This window comes from Triticum aestivum, chromosome 7A (genome assembly GCF_018294505.1).
Source record: "Triticum aestivum cultivar Chinese Spring chromosome 7A, IWGSC CS RefSeq v2.1, whole genome shotgun sequence".
In the NCBI taxonomy this organism is placed as follows: Eukaryota; Viridiplantae; Streptophyta; class Magnoliopsida; order Poales; family Poaceae; genus Triticum; species Triticum aestivum.
Window position 1 is genome coordinate 230021994 of NC_057812.1, and position 288 is coordinate 230022281.

Genomic DNA, 288 nt, shown 5'->3' on the forward strand with positions numbered 1-288 from the left:
GACGGCGAACGGGCCTCGGGGGCCTGGGGTGGGCCTCCCGGGCCGGCGGCGGAGGCCAATGGTGGCGTGCCACGTGGCGGCGGACACGGCGGACGGACGCGTCTGTCGGCGGGGGAGTTGTCCGGCGCGCGCGAGGAGTGGCGGATCTAGGGTTTCGGGGGAAGAAGAAGAAGAAAACGAAGGGGGTCTTTAAATAGAGGTAGAGGGAGCTAGAAGAGTCCAAATGAGGTGCGGTTTTTGGCCACGCGATCGTTATCGAACGATCTAGATGATGGAGAAGGTTTAGGT